Raw genomic sequence first — 24,755 nt, forward strand, 5'->3', positions numbered from 1 at the left:
AGTTTCAAGATCAAATTCCTGCAATAAGAGGACCCACCTAATGAGGCAAGCCTTGACATCTTTTTTTCGCACAAGATATTTGATAGCTGCATGGTCAGTATACATAATCACATGTGAGCCAATCAAGTAGGGCCTGAACTTCTCTAAAACAAATACAACAACTAAAAATTCTTTCTCTGCGGTGGTATAATTAAGCTATGCATCATCTAGAGTCCTACTTGCATAATAAATCACATGGGGTAATTTGTTGATTCTTTGCCCAAGAACAGCCCCTATTGCAAAATCAGAGGCATCACACATAAGCTCGAATGGGACTATCCATTTTGGAGTATGAATAATAAGGGTTGAGGTCAACGCTCTTTTCAATTGCTCAAAATTATTATGACACTCAAGGGAGAACTCAAATGGGAGGTCCTTTGCAAAATGGGTAGTTAGAGGTCTAGCTATCTGGCTAAAATCCTTGATGAATCTTCTATAAAAGCCCGCATGACCCAGGAAAGCTCTAATGTCCTTCACACTCTTGGGTGGTGGTAAATTGACAATAAGGTCCACCTTAGATCTATCAACATGAATCCCATCTTTGGACACAATGTGACCAAGAACTATGCCTTACTTCACCATGAAGTGGCACTTCTCTCAATTCAAGACCAAGTTCTTTTCTATGGTGAGAACCAAAGAAAGATGGTGCATGCAATTAGAAAAAGTAGAGCTGTGAACAGAAAAATCATCCATAAACACCTCTAGAAAGTGCTCTACCATATTAGAAAGATACTCATCATGCACCTTTGGAATGTAGCAAGGGCATTGCAAAACCCAAATGGCATACGCCAGTAAGCAAAAGTTCCATAAGGGCATGTGAATGTAGTCTTATGTTGGTCCTTCACAGCAATAGGGATTTGGTTATAGCTTACATATCCATCAAGAAAATAATAATATTCATGGCTAGCTAGTCTCTCTAACATCTGATCAATGAAAGGCAAGGGGAAGTGGGCCTTCCAAGTTGCCGCATTCAGATTCCTATAGTCAATGCACACTCTCCATCCTGTTTGGATACGGGTTGGAATCAATTCATTATTTACATTCTCAACTATAGTGAATCCTCCTTTCTTAGGCACAACCTGTACAGGACTCACCCATTGGCTATCAGAAATAGGATAAATTATGCTATGATCCAAGCACTTTAGGATCTCTTTCTTAATTGCCTCTTTCATCATAGGATTAGCCCTTCTTTGGGATTCCCTAGAAGGTTTGGAACTCTCCATTAGATAAATATGATGTTGAACAATGGAGGGACTAATACCTTTGAGGTCTGACATGGTCCAACCTATGGCTTTCTTAGGTTCTTTTAGAAGCTTGATCAACTCTTCTTCTTGAATAGAAGTCAAATCAAAAGCAACAATTACAGGAAGAGTGTGATCATATCCTAGGAAGGTATACTTGAGATTGGAGGGCAATGCTTTCAACTCTAATGTGGGGGGCTCAATAATAGAGAGTTTAGGAATGGAGGTTGATAGGGATCCAAGGGACTCCAATGGTGGTTGGATGCTCTAAACGTCAGATAAGGTGGTATCATCAACACCTTCCAATTCCTACATACATTCCTGAAATCCCGAATCAAAATCAATCTCAAAGAAAGTCTCAACATCATCTGGGAATCCCTGAAGTATATGTACCTCTTCATCCATATCAGGCTGCTTGCCCAACCTAAACACATTAAAGTCCACAGAAGTATTGCCAAAAGATAATTTCATGAGACCATTCCTGCAATTGATTAAAGCATTACTGGTAGCAAGGAAGGGTCTAACCAATATAATTGAGATTTGGTCTATAAATTATGCAGTATGTTGGGTATCTAAGTTAATAAAATCTATAGGAAAGACAAACTCCCCAATCTTTAACAGGACATCCTCAACCGTCCCCTTAGGAACTTTTACCCACTTGTCTGTAAGTTGAAGAGTGATTCTAGTAGGTTTCAGCTCTCCCAATCTCAACTGTTGGTAGACATGAAAGGGTAGTAGGTTCACACTTACAGCAAGTTTCAATAAGGCATGATCAATAGTGGTATTGCCTATAATACAAGAGATGGTGGGACTTTCAGAATCCTTATGCTTGGCTGCTACTGGCTGTGCGATGAGAGAACTAATGTTAGCAGCCAAGAATGCCTTTTTGGGCACATTGGTGGTCTATTTTTGGGTGCATAAGTTTTTGAGGACTTTAGTATAAGCGGGGACCTAGGCTATGGCATCCAATAAATGAATATTCACCTGAACCTGTTTAAGAACATCAAGTATTTTCTCCACAAAAGGAGAGTTCTTGCTAACCAACCTATTTGGGAATGGGGCAGGTGGGATATATACTCTTTCAGGGGTGGTCCTTTTCACTTTCTCAATAGAATCTTCTTTGGTTTGCTCAACCAAATCATCTAAAATTTCTTCAAGTTCATCAGACGAACAAGGAACAGAAGGCACTATAATGGCCTCATCAGAAGGGGGAGAGTCAATAGGAGTATGAGATGATAAAAACTGAGAGGTACTAACTTGTTGGTACTCACGGCCACTCCTTAAAGCATATATTGCATTAACCTGGCTGGAGGGCCCTTGATGTTGTTGGCCTTGTGCAATATTGAGCTGAGGAGCTTGAGTACCTTGTTGTATGAGAGCCTGATGTCTAGGATTTGGCTCAGGTTGGCTAGGCAATTTTCCTTTTTTCTTCTCATGTATGATTATGACAAGCTGGGTGAGTAGCTTCTCCATATTATTATGGCTTGTCATGAGAAGGGTCATGCTTTTCTGTAGCTCACTTATTCTTGTTACTTCTCCTATATTGGTAAACCCTGGGGGTTGCTGATATGGTGCGAGGAGAGGTAGCCTAGTAGAATTAATTGGATGTCCTACCTTAGGACAAGGGGGAAGGGGTGAGGAGACATACCTGGATTTTATGGTGCATAGTTGGGTCTTTGGGGACCAAGATGGCCTTGATGGTGAAAGTTGGATGGGCCTGCTTGGTTCCTTGGATTCCAGGAGAAATTAGGGTGATTTCTCCATCTTGGGTTGTAAGTGTTACTATATGAATTATTTTGGTAGAGGGCACTTATATTCTCAGTGTTGGAATTACCCACAAAGGTGTTGGGGCATTCCTCCAAAAGATGTCCAGGTGTATGGCACCAACTGCATAAGGAAACATGGCTGACCTAGTTGACCAGTATAGGCTCTTTAGGCACTATGGACTCCAAGCTTTTGATGAGGCTGTCAAGTTTGGCCTTTTTGGATGGAACACCCTTAATGATGTAACCCTTAGTGGTCCTTTCAACTTCTTGGGTGAATTCACACTCCCTAGTCTTATCAACCAAGTTGGTCAAGAATGTCCAGGCCTCATTCTCATCAGTAAAAGAGGTAAAGCATGTAGGACACATAGACTCTAAAAGCTACTTGATTTGAAAGTTAATGCCCTCATAAATAATTTGTTTACAGAGTTACCACAAGTCAATACCATGGTGAGAGCATTCTAACAGAAGGTCTTTGAATCTTTCTATGAACCTAGAGAAGGACTCATGTGGTTTCGGCCTAAATTGGAGTATGTCACTCTTGAGTTTATTGGTCTTATGAAGAGGAAAAAATTTTCTTAAGAAGACAATTGTGAACTAATCCCATGTAGTAATGGAAATAGTCAGTAGTCCATAGAGCCACATCTTGGCCTGGTCCTTAAGGGTAAAGGTTAAAAGCCGAAGCTCAACTACATCATCTGTTAAATTTTGGACCTTAATTAGAACACATACCTCCTCAAATTCCCTAAGGAAGAGATAAGCATCTTCATTGGCCATCCCATGGAAGTGGGGTAGCATACTAATGAAGTTGGTCTTAAGTTCATAATTATTCCCTGTAGCAATTGGCAAACTGATGCAGGAAGGCTGTACAACCCTAGTAGGGTAAAACCTATCCCTAAGAGTCTTGGGTTCAGCCATGGTCAAAGGTGGGGTCAAACGTGGTGGAGAAGGTGGTATTCTAATAAGACGGTTGCTTGAATCACGGGTCCACACTATAGCCACCTAAACAGATATGAGGTCTCCTTTAGAAAAATTAAAGACAAATAAATGACTAGAAAAAATCACCAAAAACAAGAGGGAGACCAAGGTAGATGGTGCATTGCCCTCAAGAATCGAAACAATGGCTCCAAAGCTATAAGGTTGCCACATAGGTTGACAGCAAGGGGACCCGTATAGTCTTCAATAGCCACCTACGGACTACTCCAAGTGGATTCTAATATAGAGTGGAGGACTACTATACGTTTCTGTTTTCACAGAAAATCACTCACTAGGTCGCTTTCCTGTTATCAAAGTTGGTCACCTCCAAAGATAAGACACATGCCAATCCACCCAACCAAGTCAAGATGCAGTGTCATAGGTAACTTAATCCTATGAGGGACACCAAAAGAGGCTGGGTTTGGGCATATGAAGGACTTTAGATTGGACACACAGTCTTTGAAACAGAAGAGACACAAGATGAGGTTTTCTAAAACTTTTTTTTTGAAAAAGAAGAGGGGAAAGAAAATAAAATAAAAACACCTCAAATTACTTAAAAATCAGAAAAATAAAGTGGACAATAATCTCCCCGGCAATGGTGCCAAAAACTTGTTTGCTCGAAATAATAATCGCAAGCGTACGGATCAATCGTAGCTATGGGTCAAACACAAGGAGATGTATGCCACTCTATCTTACTCACTTAAAAGCAATGCAAAGTGAACCAAATTAATTAAAGTGTTGGATTAAACTAACGTATCCTAACTCACAAGAATCTACCGAATCAAATCCTAACACACATCCATCTAACCTATCAAAACTAACGCGGATTTGAAAGATTAAATCACCACAGCCATAAAGAAAAAAGAGATTAAAGAAATAGAACCCAAAGGTGCTTGAACCGGACTAAAATTGCTTGCTTTAACCACACTCGAAATGGCACTACCAAATCTGAAAAATAAACAAAAATAATTAAGTTAAAATCTTAACGTAATGCATGATGATGATAGTGAATAAAAAAAATAAAATTCCATGAGCATGGAAAAATTGGAGAGGTAGAGAATGAGAATAAAATAAAAAATGGAGAATTAAAATTCCTAATAGAATGGAAGGATTAGAGGAGATGAGAATACTAATAAAATAAAAATAATAGAAGACGAAAGAGGTAGAGAATAAGAAGTAGAAATTAGAAACTAGATCTTTGAACTAATACTCCCTTCTACAAAAGTTGAAATTGCATGAATTGATTAGGCTTTAGATGAATGTAGTTGATGAAGCTTGAAACAATTGAATAAACTTTGCATGGCTTCCTCTTCCAAGTCTCTAATTCTTGTCACAAGGATTAGAAGCCTAGACTAGAAAGCTTTAAAACTAGAATTAGAATTAAGAGATTACAACCATATTGAAGACATAATTAAATTAAAGCTTGAATTAAAATTATTACAGCCATGGAATTAAACTCATGAAATCAAACTAAGAACTAGAAAGACAAAAGTTAGAAAGAGAAGAAGAAGATATCTATTAAGCAATGAACAAGTTTACAACCCAAGGCCTATGGTTATTTATAGGGAAGGAGAGGAGACGAGAGAAGAGGGAGAGAGGCTCCACAGTTTTGGGAGCTTCTCTCCTTCTAAAACCGTGGAGGATGGAGAGGGGAATCTCCCAAATCAAAATATTCCCTTCTCCTTCCTTTACAAAAAGATTGAATCCCAAAAAAATAAAAAATAAAAAAAACATATAGAAAGTAGAGAGATACAAAGCTTAGTCCATAAACCTGCTATTTTCTAAAAAGTGGACTTTCTAATTTTATTCTTGTGCTTCCTTTTCTTTGCAGGAGTCTTCTCCAAGTAATGTGATCAAGACATCTTTGACTTTTCAACCTTCCAAGGATGAGAAAATATTCTCCAAGAGATATCTATCTAAAGTCAAATTCCAAAAGTACCCTTGGAAAGTTGGAGGAGAGAGAGAGTGATGACTAGGATCCCACTCAACAATCAAATAAATCCCAAAGCTGTCCTTCAAAAATCGTGGAGCATTGGTGCTCTTTAAAAATTATGGAGGGTGCACTCTTCAAAAATCGTGGACAGTGTGGGCAGTGTGGGTCCCTCAATGTGGATGGCAGCTCTTCTTCTCTTCAAGATTTGGAAATCGTAGAAAGGTTCCTGTACTTGCTGTAAATCTCAGTCCTTAATTAGAAACACCCTCTTTAATATCAAAAGTACCCTTGGGAAGTTGCAGACAGGTTTGGGCTTGCATTCCAGCTCATTTCTGGCCCATTATTCTTTCCTAACCTGAAAAGAATAATTGCTTGCATGGTGGCCTAAACGAACGCGTACATGAATTCCGTCACGTCCATCTTGCTCAAAATTTAGTCCTCTTTATAGCCATGGAAAGAAAAATGATGACTTTATGTGTAGATTGGGACATGCAGCTCCTGATAGCCCAGAATAGCATAAAATAGCCAAAAACCTGAAAAGTACAAGAAAGCAGCCGAGTAACTCTGTCCAATGTGGTAAAATGCATGCTTTATGCCCTAAGATTTCACACTTAAATGTGCTCATCATCCACCTGTGTGTTGTTTCATTCTTGTATTCCTCGTCAGTCCTACACTTCTTGGCGCTATTTGCTTGATGCCCTCCCAACTAAGGACCAACTCTGAAGGCGATATATTCAGGTGCCTCCCTATTGTAACTTTTGTTGGGCAGGACTAGAGTGCAAGGACCACTTATTTTTTGAATACCACTTCACTTCACATAAATGAGGAACCATCCTGAGGTTATGCTCATCATTCAGGAGACCTGGGAGGAGTGTGGAGCTGGAAGCAAAGGGAAGCGACCTCATTCCAGGGAGATCTTGTCAAACCTGTCCCTGACTGACTGGGATTTTGATTGAGGGACAAGAACCCCTGACATGGCATCCAAGCACATTGTGGAGTATCACTCCAGTGATTGAAATTGATGAAGAAACCTTGAGGATGTCCTCCCACATACCTGTCAGAAGATGGATCACTGACCCCTACAATTGCACAGCTCATAGCATAATGTACTGCTTGGACTCCAGGTATTCTCTCTCCTCTCCATGAATATGGGTCCCACACCTAAAAATAGGTGCAAAAGGCCCTGAGTGACAGGTGGGTGCAAGGCCCTAGCCCTAGGTCAAACCCCTGTGCAAGCCCACAGAGATTCAACCTTGCTAAAATCTCTGGACGATGCAGACATCACCCAGAGACATCGCCCAGAGTGGAAAAACTAAATATTTTAATGATTTGATCTGTGGGGACCACCCATATTGGACATGGGCACCCTCCATAGGTTGAGGAGAGTCTGAGGGACCACCTCATATCCTTGGATCCCTATGGACCCCACCTGAGTGCCCAGAATGGTAGAGAATCAGGTTAAAAATGCATTTTCAAAAGAGGCTTTGGCAGCCAAACAGGCCCTAGTTAGGGGCAAACCTATAAATAGGGGTGCCCTAGCTCATTTTAGAGTTTTGGCTACTGTTGAAATCATAGAGGGAAGGAGAAGAAAGAAAAGAGAGAAAAGAGAAGGAGAAGAAGAGAAAGGAAGGAAAGAAGAAGGAAGGAGAAGGAAGGGGAGCAGCCCTGCCTCCAAGGCCCAAATCGAGCAGCCCTCTAAAGCATTCAGGTATGAAAATCATACCCTCTGAGATGTTGCTCCTTTGCTGCTACTTTTCACCATTATCTCTCTCTCTATGTTTTGAAGCCTTTCTGGCCATTGGCAGCCCAGAACAGCTGGGGGCTGCCATGAACCATCTCAGATCCATCATGCAAACATGATGCATGAAAGATCTGAGCATTTTGTAGCATTTGTTATGGCTATTACAAGCCTGAGATTGAAACCCAACTGGTACCTGGCTGCACTACCCTGTTACACCAAGAACAGGCAGTTTGGGGCTTAGATTTGTGTGCCTTGACTGCATGCAGCCTAGTCCTGAGCTGTAACAGCCTTGGATCACTGTATTATACGTGAAATAACCTTTGCATGCATCCAAATCCACAGTCTGCAGCTGAGACTATGTTGAGTTACTATTCACTAGGCAGCTCCTGGCAGCCAAGTGGTGGGCTCAGGTGAAAATCCATGAAGACCAAGGCAAAGTACAATCCTAAGGGTCCATGATGACCTAACATGCATGGGGGGAAGATCCACGCACTGCCCGTGGTCAACAACCTTGGAATCTCAGCCTGTTCACGTTTTTGCAATATCTGGGCGATGCAGACATCACCCAGAGGCATCGCCCAGTGAATGGAAGTTGGCAATTCTGCTGATCTGACTTGGGGATCTTCACCCATAGACCATAAATCAATGTAGGGAGGTAGGTAATGACTAAAACACCCCTCCCCACATCTGTCCATGTATATGAATACCTTGGGTGCCCAAGTGGGCCCCGCAGGGCTTGCAAACCCTGTCTGTGATGGTCCTGCAACACTGCCAAGTTGGGGATAGTACTGTGAAGCAGATATGACCTAGTAACATGAACTATGTGGAAAATGACTATTCTACCCCTAGGCCACAATCTCTGGATGATGCAACGGGACATAGGCCTAAGGCCTAGTGCAAGGCCCAGAGAATTCCAAGTGATGACCAACTATACACCGAGTCAACCCAGTGAGCTTAGATCAACCCTAGGACATCCAAAAATAGTTTGGAATATTAAATGACATATTTTTGATTTATATCTAGGATTTGATCCCACGCTTGAGGCCTATAGCCAGACTGCAGCCGAGACTGAGTTTGCAACTGAGTTCATAGAACCAGACACAGGTGAGTGAAATATTATCGTGTATGTATGTGTAAAAATATTATTATGCTGGCAATTAAATTCTTTAATTATAACACTGTGTTATTTAATTCAGTTCAATTTCACAAAACTATTACACATCGCATGACTGTTGATCAATTTTGTGAATATATCATGATGATGTGAATGATAGATTAGATGCCATAGTTGGCTTGGAAATGAGGTCGGTGGTAGCCCGTAGTATGGGTTACGGTTGACACCGCCCGACTCATACGATGCCATTTAGAGATTCATCACTCGTGCTACGAACCCTTGCCAATAGGGGTTAAGGTGTTGGATGACTTTGAGGACTATCGTAAAACCTCGGGCGTTTAGGCCGGGAAGCCTCAGCACAGCTGGGATACCCCAAGGCAAATATGTCAGGAATCCTCGGGCTATAAGCTTGGGAAGCACCACCAGGTGAATCATGGCTATATGCCCAATAAATTTTATCTTCGAATTACATGTCGGGAGGCATCGAAAGGTGAAATTATATTGAGTCGGTTACCTCACTAGTTCAATCTAGAGGACCGGTCGGGCTGACCTGGGTAGGGAGATGCTGGAGCCAGTTGGTTCTCTAGGATAACTCAATGGGTGTATCGCGGGAAGGGGTAACCAAGCCCATACTAGGGATACACGTATTGGGGATTGTAGTAGCACTAACCTACCTTAGCTGTATTGTTAGGTGGTTAATTAAATAATCTGGATTTGCATATCATGTGGGAACATGTTGATTGTGGTTGCATATGCATGCATGATGATATATTTTACTCACGCGCTCAGTGGGGCTCACACTCTGTTATATATGTTTTTCTTTCTAGATGATTGTGCAGATAGATGCCACAGTGGCATGGAGGCTCGTTACGAGGAGCAGAGCCCTCGTGATTATGATGCTATTGGTATGGACCTCGACAGAGGTCGTGCCGATGATGCAAGCATTCTCAGTGGTTATTGATGAAGACTAGTGACGGGTGCTCTTGATGCTTTTTATCTTAGGGACTCCTTTTTGGTTTTGATAGAAGTTTATTCGTGTTCCTATTTCTTGCTTAGTTTTTAGTCTTTTTTTTCTTTTGGGGTTGAGTTATCTCGCCCTGTACATATATGTATTTTCCTTTCGCTTATGTATATGTCAACGTCTCTTTTTAGTTTGTGGGTTGTAATGGGGAATGTATCAAACTCACTTATGTATATATATATCACCTTCATTCCCGTATCGCTATGCTTTCCTTTTCTTTGATTAAATTATAGATTATCTGTAGCACTTTGATCTTACTTGTAGTAATGTTACGAATGTGGGACCGTGAATGTATTAACTGCTTCTAGATCTGTGGGATTTGGTGGATTGTCATTACGCATTTTGAGTCACCTACCTAATCCTCCCAGGGGTGGTTTGGGGTGTGACAGAGCTTGAGGCTCTTCTTACATTCACGAGATGCAAAATAGGACTAACAAGCTACCAATATTAAAACATGTATTAAAGTAAAAGCTGGGAGGTAGATGTAATTAAAAGACAAAGATGCATAATTACATTACAATAAGATAACTGTGGCCGAGCCACTACAAGAAGTTCGATTGAAAGTACTACTTTTAGTTTACATACACTGATAAAACGAAGAAAAGAAAAATATATAAGCTAAAAAAAAAAAAAAAAGAGATAGGACAAAGTCAGAACCACGTAAAGCCAAGTCAGGCTAGAATAAGTGAAAGCTGGCTGGAGTACTACTCTATTGGAGGCAAATCACCTAGTGGAGGCTGTGAATGCCAGGAGTCAACGCGATAAAATATATCCCAAAAGTCTAGGCGTCGCTCCACTGATCCCACTCTGCCCTCATGAGACGAGAAGCCCCGATGCACCCTCATAGATAACTCAGTAAGCTGGGTGTTGAGGCCCTGGAACTGAGACATCATCTGCGACCACTCGAAGGGCTCTGGCGCATGTGAGCTAGTGTCACCTGTCGCCTCATACGGGGGCAAATCTATAAACTATGCACTAACCCCCCTCAAAGTCTCCCTCATCACCCTGCATCTCTCCCTGCTTCTCATCTCCCTGCATCTCCACCTAATCTCCCTCCTCTGGATCACTCCCTGGCTCTCCTAGCACCTTCATCTTCAGGATCAAGGTCTTGTTGATGGGTCTAGACCTGTCTCTCTCCATATACTCGCCATCCAAAGGAACCTCAAAGTGTCTAAAGACCAAGTAAGGAACCTTCCATATATCAGAAGGGTTTTGGGCATGATACAGCATAGCCTGAAGTAGTAGATACGGGAAGTTTATCACTGGACCCCCCTTGCCTACTCCCAGTAGGCAATATGTAATGTAGGCCCTCATCATAGAAATATTACCTCTGTTCCCGCCCTTCAGGTAGATGTTGTATGAAACACATCTACTGATGATCCGAGCACTGGGCTTATAGGAAGCCTCAGATCTTGGTGTACTCTCAGAACTGGTCAAAGGCTTGAAGACCCTCCTCCTGGTCTCCAAGGAAAACATATCAGAAATGTCAATCCTGGGCTTATAATAGCACCTCACACCTGTGTTAGGCAGCCCTAGGATCCCTGCTAAAGTGGCGGTGGTCAGTCTAATATCCACCCCCTTGACTCTGCTCTCTAACCCAAACTCTTGTGCCTCAGATGGCTCTAGGTTGCAGTAAAAGTAGCAAACCAAGTTAGGATAACATGGCTCTGTAGGTGATAGCATAGAGGCCCAACCTAGAGTGTTGAACCTAGTGTACAAGTTGTACTGGTGGAAGTCATCCACCTGTACCATTCTTCTGTCCACAATCTTAAGGGACCTAAACTTGTCCCAATCCCTAGCATGCTCATACCTAGAGAACAGGAACCGATCGAAATCCGACTCCTCTGATGATGAGTCCTCCCTAGGAGAAGTAGGTGGCACAGAAGAAGAAGAGGAATGCTCGCTCTCGGACCATAGCCTCTTGCGTGCTACGGATTTCCTCGCCGTTCTGTGGCTAGTAGACATTAGGCTGCAAAAAGGGAACAAAAGAAATAGTTAGGGCATGAGAAAGTGAGAAAACCCTAGCCAAAACAAGAAAAACAAGGAAAGTAACCTAATGTAAGGAAAGTGGGTAAAGAATCTTACCTAGGGTTGCGTAGAAGTGCGGGGGACCCGTGAAAGTGGAAGGAAATGGTGTGGAAAAGGTCACACTAAGCTCCAAAGCTCTGCCCTAGGTGTTTAGGAAACTTTAGAAAAGAAATGAGGTGAAATGGGACCCTCTCGGACTGTTATATCCGAGCCCGATTCTCGGCGATAGTACTGGGCGATGCATCTAACGCCTAGAGGCATCGCCCAGAGATTAAAATTTTGCTGTTTTTGCATAATAGCTTATGGAAATTTGGTTTATGCCTAAAAATACTTCAATAAACACAAAAACATAAATTTTTATAAAACCTACATCTATAGGAAATAATAAAATAATAATATAAAAAAAAATTTAATTTAAAAATATTACCTAATAACATATTTAGGAGAGTATAGCCAATGCTTGAGGATTATTAAGGTAAAAATAAGACACATAGGGATTCTAGGAAATTTTCTTTCATATGTAAATAAATAATGATAAATGAATATGCCTATGACATATGTAAGTGAAGTGTATATGAATATTTATTAATATGTGCCTAGTACTATGCGTGTATGAACCGAGTGGTGTGATGCTATGCAAACTTGAACATAGATATATAAGTATGTTGTAATACGTATCTATGAGGTTTAGGGAGCGTAGATCTTACCATACCCACAGCCTAGGTCAGCCAAGAATATGATTCAATAGGTTGTCCAGTCAAGCTGAACTCTATAGATGCTAAGGTACCTCGAGCCAACCCATTTATATTCTTTGAATATAGTTACTTAAATTCCTGTAGGCATGTACTTAATTCTTTTAATTAAGTATTCATAGTAACCTGATGCTTAGAACCTCTTCATGACAGGACTTGCTACCTCAGTCAAGCCTGGAGACCCCAACAACATGCGATATATTAGGCAACTGAGGAGAAGACTGATCAAGATACGTGAGATACGAGCTCATGCCGAAACCAGCTAGTAGTTTACTTAGCTCTTGCAGACAGTAGTGAACCTGTGGATCGAGCTACCTACCTATACCCAACAGACGAGTTTAGAGGAGATATAGCCTATCTTTTCGTATAGAACATCGTCACCAGTTGGAAGTTACAGAGGCTTGCCTGTTAGACCAGGTACGTAATTAAAAGACTTTTGGTTAAAAATTTAAAGTCTATCATATAGTGTCATGCATAGCTTATCATCGTATAAAATGTTTAAGAACAAAACATAAGTAAAAGAAACACCTTATAACAAACAAAAGAGAACATATTTAATAACACACCTTATTGGTACGACTACATAAATTCACTGGAACTATGGACTAGGTATGTACATGTATTGCCTAGGAGTTAATTATTGACCTCGATAAGGAGTGTTGGATATTGAACATGTTGCTCTTTTCAGAAAAGCAACCATGGTCAACACAAGAAGTTCTCGAGGTGGTCATCGTGGAAAATGCCCTCGCGTTATACCGGAGGTTGAGCCCAATGGAACCGAGGCCCAAAATTCTGAAGCATCAGCTGCTTCATCAGGGGCACCAGCGGCTGCTCAGGCCACTGCTACGGCACCTCAGCTGGGTATGGCAACCGGTGAAGTAAATGTTTTCATGACTACTATGATGCGGACCATGCAGTAGCAACAAGAATTGCTGGGCCAAATGTCTATGCAATTTGAAACCATGATGCATGAGCGCGCAGCGTGCACCACCTCCGCCACCCAACCGGCCCATACTTTTCCCACCACCTGTGCCTCAATACTTAGCGGAAAACTCTACCGCCAAGGTGATGGAGAGATTCAAGAAACTCCAACCACCCGCATTTTCCAAATTGACTTCCGAGGCAATGTAGCCGAAACGGTGGATTAGCGCCTTAGAGAAGGCATTTGAAGTGCTCGTCTGCACGGATGCGCAAAAGCTGATATGTGTGGGTTATTAGCCACAGAATGAGGCTAAAGCTTGGTGGAAGGCTACTAAGCCAAATCTGGAAGCCACTCATCCATATCCCACATGGGAGCAATTTAAAGAAGTCTTCTTCAAGAACTACTTCCCAGAGAGCTTTAGGGATAGGAAAGAAGCTGAGTTCTCTGCACTAGTACAAGGGACCAAGTCGGTGTTGGATTACCAACAATGATTTGAGGATCTGTTCCATTTCACTCCAGAGCACCTAAGAGGGGAAGTTAGCAAGGCGAAGAAGTTTGACAAAGGACTCAAACCCGAGATTAGATCAGTTCTATTAGTTATGGACATCCGGGACTATGCTTATATGATCGACAAGGCAAAGACTATGGAAGACAGATTTAAAGAGAAAGAGAAAGAGAAAGCTGTGACGTTGCCTGGATTGGGCAAAAGGCCAAGTAATTTCCATACCTTTGGTTGGCCAAACAAAGTATTTCATGGAACTAGTTCGTACCCCAATCCGACTCTGTTCCGCAGGCCAAACGTGGGTCAGAACCCTTTCCTTCCCACTTTTAATCGACCTACTCAATCGACTACGAGTCAAGCGATAACGGCAGCTATGCCAGCTTGACCAGCCACAAGTCAAGTGAGCCAAGCCTCAACACCAGCTGTTCCACCTTATAAGTGCTATGTGTGCAACAAGGAAGGGCACATGGCCAAAGAATGCAGAGTGCGTGGGCATAGCAACAACTCACCGAACCAGCCCTACGCTAGACCTTTTCAGCCACGGGACAATCGGACGCTAGGAAAGGTGTTCGCAATGACAAACGAGGAAGCTGAGGCAAACCTTGATGTATTGATAGGCAAGTCCGCTGAACACTACTAAGTTGTGGGAAATGACTGGTCTATATATGTGACCTAAATTGTATACGAACCCTAGGTACCCTGAGTATCTCAACCATACCTGCACGAGTGCTATTTGACTCGGGCACTTCCCACTCTTTTGTTTCTACCACCTTTGCGAGTAGGATGGAAGATCAATCGAGAGACATCGGGCACAATTTAGTAGTTGGCACACTGACTGGTAGTGTCGTAAGTCTAAAGGAGGTATACGACCCCTGTAAGATAGAGATTTGTGGGAAGAGTTTGACCGAACGGCTAATAAAGTTTGATATGAAGGACTTTGACATGATATTAGGCATGGACTGGCTATCCGCCTATGCGGCAAATGTCATGTGTGCGGAAAAGAAGATAGTATTCAAGTTGGAAGATGGATCAGTTTTCACCTACCAAAGTGAACTAAAAAGGAAACCCAGAAGGATAACCTTATCCGCCCTTCAAGCGCGAAAGTTGCTAGATGAAGGTTGCCAAGGCTTTTTGGCCACTATGATAGACACGGAGGCAAAGGTAAAGCCCTTAGAGGAACTTGATGTCGTCAGAGAGTTTCCTGATGTTTTTCCAGAAGATCTGACTCAGCTACCGCAGGATCGTGAGACAGAGTTCGCAATTGATCTAACCCCTGGTGCAGCACCGGTATCCAAGGCACCATATCGAATGGCGCCTATTGAATTGAAAGAGTTACAAGTCTAGCTACAAGACCTACTGAAGAAAGGTTTTATATGACCCAGCGAATCTCCCTGGGAAGCACCCGTGCTATTCGTAAAGAAGAAGGATGGTAGCATGCGGATGTGTATCGACTACCGTGAGCTAAATAAGCTGACCATCAAGAATCGATACCGGTTGCCGTGCATCGATGACCTATTTGACTAACTACATGGAGCAAGAGTTTTCTCTAAGATTGATCTTAGGTCCGGATTGTCACACCCCAAACCACCCCTGGGAGGATTAGGTAGGTGACCTGAATTGCGTAACGGCAATCCGCCAAATCCCACGGATCAAGAAGCAGTTAATACATTCACGGCCCCACATTCGTAACATTACTACAAGTAAGGTTAGACGGCTGTAGATAATCTCTAATTTAATCAAGAAAAGAAAGCGTAGCGATATGGGACTGATGGTGTTATATATACATAAGTGAGTTTGAAACATTTCTTATTACACCCACAAACTGAAAAGAAAAGCTAACATATACATAGGCCAAAAGGAAAATACATATATGTACAGGGCAAGATAACTCAACCCCGAAAGAAGAAAAGACTAAAAACTAAACAAAAGCAAGAATGGGGATAAACTCCTATTAAAAGTGAAAAGGAGTCCCCAAGATAAAAAGCATCAAGTACGCCCCTCACTGGTCTTCGTCAATAACCACTGAGAACACATGCATCATCGGCCGACCTCCATCAGAGTCCATACCAATAACATCATAATCATGAGGGCTCTCCTCCCCATAACGAGCCTCCATGCCACAGTGGCATCGATCTGCACAATCATCTAGAAGAAAAACATATATAATAGAGTGTAGGCCCCACTGAGCCTGTGAGTAAAACATATCATCATGCATGCATATGCAACCACAATCCACATGTTCCTACATGATATGCAAGTCCAGATTATTCAATTAGCCACCTAACAATATAGCTAAGGCAGGTTAGTGCTACTACACTCCCCGATACATGTATCCCTGGTGTTGGCTTGGTTACCCCTTCGCGCGATACACCCATTGAGTTGTTGGAGAGAACCAGCCGGCTCCAGCATCTCCCTACTCAGGACAGCCCAACTGGCCCTCTAGATTGAACTAGTGAGGTAACCGACTTAATATAATTTCACCTTTCGGTGCTTCCCCACATGTAATTCGAGGATAAACTTTATTTGGGCATATAGCCATGATTCACTTAGTGGTGCTTCCCGAGCTTGTAGCCTGAGGCTTCCTAGCATATTTTCCCTGGGGCATCCTAACTGTGCTGAAGCTTCCCTGCATAAATGCCCGAGGTTTTACGATAGCCCTCACAGTCATCCAACACCTTAACCCCTGTTGGCAAGGGTGCGTAGCACGGGTGATGAAACTCTAACCCCATGTCTATATGGCATCGTATGAGTGGGGCGGTGTCAACCGTATCCCATACTATGGGCTACCACCGGCCTCATTTCCAAGCCGACTACGGCATCTAGTCTTTCATTCACAATCATCATGATATATTCACAGAATTGATCAACAGTCATACGATGTGTAATAATTTATGAAATTGAACTAAATTAAATAACACAGAATTATAATTAAAGAATTTAATTGCCGACATATTAATATTGTTACACGTACATACACGATAATATTTGACTCACCTGGGTTTGGTTCTATGAACTCAATTGCAAATTCAGTTCCAGCTGCAGTCTGGCTGTAGGCCTCGAGCGTGGGATCAAATCCTAGATATAAATCAGAAATTTGTCATTTAACATTCCAAACTATTTTTGGATGTCCTAGGGTTGATCTAAGCTTACTAGGTTGACTTGGTGTACAGTTGGTCATCACTTGGAATTCTCTGGGCCTTGCACTGGGCCTTAGGCCTATGTCCCGGTGCATCATCCAGAGATTGTGGCCTAGAGACAGAATGGTCATTTATCATATTGGTACATGTTTCTAGGTTATTTAAGCTTCACAGTACAGTCCCCAACTTGGCAGTGCTACAGGACCATCACAGACAGGGTTTCCAAGCCCTGCGGGGCCCACTTGGGTACCCAAGGTATTCATTCATGTGGATAGATGTGGGGAGGGGTGTTTTGGTCATTTATTACCTCCCTACACTGATTTATGGCCTATGGGTGAAGATCCCCAGGTCAGATCAACATTTTTGCAAGTTTCCATTCACTGGGCGATGTCTCTGGGTGATGTCTGTATTGCCCAGTGCATCGCCTAGAGATTGCAAAACTGGGAACAGGCTGAGATTCCAAGGTTTTTTATCATGGGCAGTGCATGGATCTTCTCCCCATGCATGTTAGGTCATCTTGGACCCCCAGGGGTATACTTTGCACTGGTCCTTGTGGATTTTCACTTGGGCCCACCACTTGGCTACCAGGAGCTACCCAGATAGCCCAGTGAATAGTAACCCAGCTTATTGTAAATCATGGTTTTGGCTGCATGCAAGGCTGGCTTCATATGTAAAATAGTAATCTAAGGCTGCTACAACCTAGGGTTAGGTTTCATGCAGCCATGGCCCACAATCTAGGCCCCAGATTGCCTGTTCTTAGTGTAACTGGGTAGTGCAGTCTGGCACAGCCTGGGCTTCGGTCTCAGGCTTTTAACAACCATCAAATCATTGTTAAAATACTTAGATTTTCCATGCATCAGGTTTGCATGGTGGATCTGAGATGGTTCATGGTAGCCCCTAGCTGTTCAGGGCTGTCAATGGTTAGAAGAGCTGCAAAAACACAGAGAATCATGGAGAAAAATAGAGAGCAGCAGCATAGCAATGTGAAAGGCATGGTCTCTATACCTTGTAGCAGGTCTGGTAGCAAGGTCGGGCCAAGGTGAGGCCTCCTCCTTCTTCTACTTCTCTTTTCTTCTTCTCCTTCTCTTTTCTACCTTTTCTTTCTTCTCCTTTCCCCACGATTTTAATAGTGCCAAGGGTTCTAAAATGATCCTAAGGGCCCCCTATTTATAGGCCAGCCCATAACTAGGGCTTGTTTGGTTGTTAAGGCCACTTTTAAAAATGCATTTTTGACTGCATTCTCAATCATTCTGGGCTCTCAGGTGGGGTCCACAGTGATCCAAGGGTATGAGGTGGTCCCTTAGACTCCCCTCATCCTATGGAAGGTGCCCATGTCCAATATGGGTGGTCTCCACAGATTAAATCAGTAAAATAATCAATTTTCCCACTCTGGGTTGTCTCTGGGTGATGTCTGTGTCGCCTAGTGCATCGCCCAGAGATTTCAGCATGGTTGTAACTCTGTGGGCTTGCACAGGGGTTTAGCCCAAGGTCAGGGCCTTCTACCCCCATGTCACCCATGTTCTTTTAGACTTATTTCTAGGGTGGGACCCACATTTATGGAGAGGAGAGAGAATACCTGGAATCCAAGTAGTACATTATGCTGTGAGCTGTGCAATTGTAGGGGTCAGTGATCCATCTTCTGACAGGTATGTAGGAGGTCATCCTCAGGGTTTCTTCATCAATTTTAATCACTGGAGTGATACTCCATAGTGTGCTTGGATGCCATGTCAGGGGTTCCTGTCCTTCAATCAAAATCCCAGTCAGTCAGGAGCAGGGTTTGACATTTCTCTCCACCTTACAAAAATGTCATCCTCGAAATTGGCTTACCTTATAACTCAAAGAATTGGGGATATTTCTGTTTCATTTCTTCCTCATGTTCCCAAGAAGCTTCTTCTATGGGATTGTTTCCCCATCGAACCTTTACAAAGATGACTGTGCAGTTACGAAGGTTATGCTCCTTTCTATCCAATACCTCTGTAGGTTGTTCCTCATAGGTTATATCTACATCTAACTGCTCAGGTTCAGTTGAGAGTACATGTGTCAAATTGTTAATGTATTTTTTTAGAATCGACACATAGAAAACTTTGTGGACTCCTTGCAAAGATGGCGGTAGTGCCAGCCAGTATGCTACGGGTCCTACTTTGTTGAGGATTTCATAAGGACCGATGAATCTTGGACTCAGCTTACCCTTCTTGTTAAAATGTAGCAATCCCTTTGTTGGAGACACTCGTAGGAATACCTTTTCCCCGACATCAAATTCGATGTCCTTTCTTCGATTATCGGCATAACTCTTTATCTAGACTGGGCCGCCTTGATTTTCTCTCTAATGATGTCTACCTTGTTACATGTCGCTTGTATCATCTCTGGCCCGAGATATCTTCGTTCACTGACCTCGTCTCAATATAACGGGGTTCGGCACTTCCGGCCATAGAGAGCTTCAAACGGTGCCATGCCAATGGTGGAGTGCTGACTATTATTATATGCAAATTCCACCAGGGGTATGTGGGCAGCCTAATTATTGCTCATTTCCAAGACATAGTCTCTGAGCATGTCCTCCAAAGTCTGGATAGTTCTTTCTGATTGTCCGTCCATCTGCGGATGGAAGGCCGTACTAAGATTTAGCTGAGATCCCAATGCCTTTTGTAAACTTCTCCAAAACCTTAAGGTAAATCGAGGATCTCTATTAGATACTATGCTGACAGGCACTCCGTGTAAGCGGACTATATTTTCAATATATAGCTGGGCAAGCTTCTCCATCGAATAACTTATCCTGATTGGTATGAAGTGAGCTCCCTTCGTCAGTCCGTCTACAATTACGCATATTGCATTCATCCCCTTCTTGGCGTTGGGTAGATTTGTCACAAAGTCTATAGTAATCCTTTCCCACTTCCATTCAGGTATAGGGAGTGGCTGCAACAATCCATACAGTCGGTGTCTCTCTACTTTTATTTGCTGACAGGTGAGGCACTTAGACACATATATCGCTATGGTCTCTTTCATCCTAATCCACCAGTGGTACTTCTTCAGGTCCTTGTACATCTTCGTGCTCTCAGGATGGATTGAATAGGGTGAGTTGTGTGACTCTTTAAGGATTTGGTCTTGAATGTCAAAATCATCAGGCATGCATAATCTATCTCAAAATTTCAATGCACCATCATGGGCCAATGAAAAATCTGGGTCCTTATGGACTCCATGTTGTACTTCCCAAATTATCTTGGCCACCTCGGGGTCCAATGGTTGCTTGGCAATTACCTCCTCTCGTATCGACGACTATAAATCCATAACTACTAGTTGTATAGCCATTCCTTCAATCACAAGTTCCAGATCAAGCTTTCGAGCTTCTTCAAACAACTGTTCACTTACGATCAAGGAAGAGGGGGATGCAGTCTGAGATTTTTCTGCTTAACGCATCCGCTACAATGTTGGCCTTGCCGGGGTGGTACTGGATTTCGCACTCATAATCCTTTACTAGTTCTAGCCACCGACTCTGTCTCATATTCAGCTCCTTTTGGGTGAAGAAATACTTCAAACTTTTGTGATCGCTGAAGATTTTACTCTTTTCACCTTATAGGTAATGTCGCCATATTTTTAACACGAAAACTACCGCTGCCAACTCTAAGTCATGAATGGGGTAGTTCTTTTCGTGTTCCTTCAATTGTCTTGAGGCGTAGGCAACTACTTTACCTTTTTACATTAGGATGCCACCCAATCCCATTCTGGATGTGTCAGTATACACTACCATTCCTCCAGTGCCGTCCGAAATGGTCAAAACTGGAGCCATCACCAACCGGTTTCTCAATTCCTGAAAGCTTTTCTCGCATGCTTCATTCCACCCAAACTTGGTGCCTTTCTTTATCAGTTTTATCATGGGTGCCAAGATGCGTGAGAAATTTTTGATGAATCGGCGGTAATATTCGGCCAAACCTAAGAAACTTTGGATCTCAGTGCCACTAGTCAGAGTCTCCCACTCGAGAACCGCTTTCACCTTGCCTGGGTCCACTTTAAAGTCATCCTTGGTGATGATGTGTCCCAGGAATCCAATTTGGTGTAGCCAAAATTCACACTTGCTGAACTTGGCATAAAGCTGGTGTTCCTGCAATCGTTGCAACACAAAGGTAAGGTACCGAGCGTGCTTTTCCCCACTCTTGGAGTACACCAGAATGTCATCAATAAACACGATGATGAACTTGTCCAACACGTCATGGAATACTCTGTTCATCATGTCCATAAATGTTGCCGGGGCGTTGGTTAACCCGAACGATAAAACCAAGAATTCATAATGTCCGTATCGAGTTCTAAATGCCATTTTATGAATATCGCTGCTCTTGATCATCAATTTATGGTATCTCGACTTAAGATCAATCTTGGAGAAAACTCTTGCTCCTTGTAGCTGGTCAAATAGGTCATCGATGCGTGATAACAGGTATCGATTCTTGATGGTCAGCTTATTTATCTTGCGGTAGTCGATACATAGCTGCATGCTGCCATCCTTCTTCTTTATGAATAGCACGGGTGCTCCCCAGGGAGATACACTGGGTCATATAAAACCTTTCTTCAGCAGGTATTCAAGTTGGACCTGCAACTCCTTCAGTTTGATTGGTGCCATTCGATAAGGTGCCTTGGATACCAGTGCTGTATCAAGGGTTAGATCAATTGCGAACTCTGTCTCACGATCCAACGGTAGCTGGGGCAGATCTTCTGAAAAACATCAGGAAATTCTCTGACAATGTCAAGTTCCTCCAAGGGTTTTATCTTTGCCTCTGTGTCTATCACAGTGGCCAAAAAGTCTTGCCATCCTTCATTTAGTAACTTTCGTGCCTGGAGGGCGGAAAAGGTTATCCTTCTGGGTTTCCTTTTTGGTTCACTTTGATAGGTAAAAACTGACCCAACTTCCAACTTGAATACTATCTTCTTTTCCGCACACATGACATTTGCCCCATAGGCAGATAGCCAATCCATGCCTAATATCACGTCAAAGTCCTTCATATCGAACATTATTAGTCATACGGCCAAACTCTTCCCACAAATCTCTATCTGACAGGGGTCGTAGACCTCTTTCAAACTTACGACACTGCCCGTCAGTGTACTGACTACTATATCGTGCCCGATGTCTCTCGGTTGATCTTCCATCCTACTCGCAAAGGTGGTAGAAATAAAAGAGTGGGATGCGCCCGAGTCGAATAACACTCGTGCAGGTATGCTTGAGACACTCAGGGTACCTAGGGTTTGTATATAATTTAGGTTACATAAATAAACCAGTTATTCCCTACAACTTAGTAGTGTTCAGCGGACTTACCTGTCAATACATCAGGGTTTACCTTAGCTTTCTCATTTGTTATTGCGAACACCTTTCCTCGTATCCGATTGTCTTGTGGCTGAAAAGGTCTAGCGTAGGGCTGGTTTGGCGAGTTATTGCCGTACCCACGCAGTCTGCATTCTTTAGCCATGTGCCCTTCCTTGTTGCACACATAGCACTTATAGGGTGGAACAGCTGGTGTTGAGGCTTGGCTCACTTGACTTGTGGCTGGTCGAACTGGCGTAGTTGTCGTTGTTGTTTGACTCGTAGCCGATTGAGTAGGTTGATTAAAAGTGGGGCGGAAAGGGTTCTAACCCATGTTTAGCCTACGGTACAAAGTTGGATTGGGGTATGAACTGGTTTCACAAAAAACTTTGTTTGGCCAACCAAAGCTCTAAAAATTACTTGGCCTTTTGCCCAATCCGGACGACATCACAACTTTCTCTTTCTCTTTCTCTTTAAATCTGTCTTCCATAGTCTTCGCCTTATCGACCATCTGAGGATAGTCCTGGATGTCCATAACTAAAAAAACTAATCCAATCTCAGGTTTGAGTCCCTTCTCAAACATTTTCACCTTACTAACTCCCCCTCTCAGGTGCTCTGGAGAAAAATGGAACAGATCTTCAAACCGCTATTGGTAATCCAACATTGACATGGTCCCTTGCACCAGTGCAGAGAATTCAGCTTCCTTCCTGTCCCTAAAGCTCTTCGGGAAGAAGTTCTTGAAGAAGATTTCTTGAAATTGCTCCCACGTGGGATTCGGATGAGTGGCTTCTAGATTTGGCTTATAGCCTTCCACCAAGCTTCAGCCTCATTCTGTAGCTGATAACCCGCACATATCAGATTTTATGCATCCGTGCACTCGAGCACTTCTAACGCCTTCTCTAAGGCGCTAATCCACCATTTCGGCTGCATTGCCTCGGAAGTCAATTTGGAAAATGTGGGTGGTTGGAGTTTCTTGAATCTCTCCATCACCTTGGCGGTAGTGTTTTCTGCTAAGTATTGAGGCACAAGTGGTGGGAAAAGTACAGGCCGATTGGGTGATAGAGGTAGTACTGCGCACTCATGCATCATGGTTGCGAATTCCGTAGACATCTGGCCAACCAATTCTTGTTGCTGCTGCATGGTCGGCATCATGGCAGTCATGAAAATATTTACTTCACCGGCTGCCATACCCGGCTGAGGTGCCACAACAATGGCTTGAGCAACCGCTGGTGCTCCCGATGAAGCAGCCGATGCTTTAAAATCTTGGGCCTCGGTTCCATTGGGCAGTTGAACCCCTGGTATAACACAAGGGCGTTTTCCACGATGACCACCTCGTGAACTTCTTATGTTGACCATAGTTGCTTTTTCTGAAAAGAGCAACATGTTCAATATTCCAACATTCTTATCGAGGTCAACAAAATTCTTCCTAGTCAATACATGTACATACCTAGTCCATAGTTCCAGTGAATTTATGTAGTCGTACCAACAAGGTGTGTTATTTGGTATGTCTTCTTTTGTTTGTTATAAGGTGTTTCTTTTATTTGTGTTCTGTTCTTAAATATTTTATGCAAGGATAAGCTATGCATGACACTATTTGATAGACTTCAAATTTTTTACCAAAAGTCTTTTAATTATGTACCTGGTCTAACAGGCAAGCCTCTGTAGCTTCCAACTGGTGATGATGTTTTGCACGTAAAGGTAGGCTATATCTCCTCTAACCTCGTATGCTAGGTATAGGTAAGTAACTCGATCCACAGGTCCACTAGCATCTGCAAGAGCTAAGTAAACTACTAGTTGATTTTTGGCACGGGCTCGTATCTCTCATATCCTGATCAGTCACCTCCTCAATTGCCTAATATAACGCATGTTGTTGGGGTCTCCAGGCTTGACTGAGGTAGTGGGTCCTGTCATGAAGAGGTTCTAAGCATTAGGTTACTATGAATACTTAATTAAAAGAATTAAATATATGTCTACAGGAATTTAAGTGACTATAATCAAGAAAAATATAAATGGGTTGGCTCGAGGTACCTTAGCATGTACGGAGTTCAGCTTGACTGGATATCCTATTGCATCCTATTCTTGGCTGACCTAGGCTGTAGGTATGGTAAGATCTACGCTCCCTAAACCTCATAGATACGTATTACAACATACTTACATATCTATGTTCAATTTGCATAGCATCACACCACTCGGTTCATACACACATAGTATTAGGCACATATTATTACTTATTAACATACACACCACTTCTAGGCATAGGTATATTTATTTATTATTATTTATTCTCATATGTAAGAAAATTCCTG

This window comes from Telopea speciosissima, chromosome 10, assembly GCF_018873765.1.
Source record: "Telopea speciosissima isolate NSW1024214 ecotype Mountain lineage chromosome 10, Tspe_v1, whole genome shotgun sequence".
NCBI lineage: Eukaryota > Viridiplantae > Streptophyta > Magnoliopsida > Proteales > Proteaceae > Telopea > Telopea speciosissima.